Here is an 845-nt window from a genome sequence, read left to right as displayed (position 1 = left end):
TTTGTCTCCTGCTCTGATCGTTTGGGGGTACGTAGGTATATATAGGAGGAAGGAGTACGTCGGTGGAGCTCCGAGGGGCCCACGAGGCAGGGGGGCGCGCCCACCCTCGTGACCGCCTCTTTTGTTCCTTGGAGCAGGGTCCAAGTCTCCTGGATCACGTTCGGTGAGAAAATCACGTTCCCGAAAGTTTTATTCCGTTTGGACTCCGTTTGATATTCCGTTTCTTTGAAACACTGAAATAGACAAAAAAACAACAATTCTGGGCTGGGCCTCCGGTTAATAGGTTAGTCACAAAAATAATATAAAAATGGAAAATAAAGCCCAATATAGTCCAAAACAGTAGATAATATAGCATGGAGCAATCAAAAATTATATACGTTGGAGACGTATCAGGAACGCGAGGATAGCCTACGTGATGAATACCCCGTACTGTTTCCTTCTACCTCCTAAATTTCGGGACGAGATTTCTTGTAGTGGAGGAGATTTGTAACGCCCGGGTAATTAGGCTACAGTAAAACTCTCCTAATGATGCCATGTCATCTTTGATTACTGTTGCTAAACTTTCGCTAGTTCAAACCGATTCAAAAATCAATTAAAAAAATCGCAAACAACAAAAGTTTTTAAAAGTTGGAACAAAAATGTTCGGACAGTGCCAAAAGTCGCATAGGTAATTATGGTGTAGAGGACACAATTTTACAAAATACCTAAATGCCCTAAACTAAATAAAACAGAAAAGGAAAATAAATAAAAGAAAGAAATTACAAAAAACAAAAATAAGAGAAAAACCCCCACTGGGCTCCTGCCCAGCAGGCCACAACCCTACTGGGCCAAACCACAGTCCGAGC

This window comes from Triticum dicoccoides, chromosome 5A (genome assembly GCF_002162155.2).
Source record: "Triticum dicoccoides isolate Atlit2015 ecotype Zavitan chromosome 5A, WEW_v2.0, whole genome shotgun sequence".
Lineage (NCBI taxonomy): Eukaryota > Viridiplantae > Streptophyta > Magnoliopsida > Poales > Poaceae > Triticum > Triticum dicoccoides.
Note: the sequence above shows the minus strand (reverse complement) of the source record.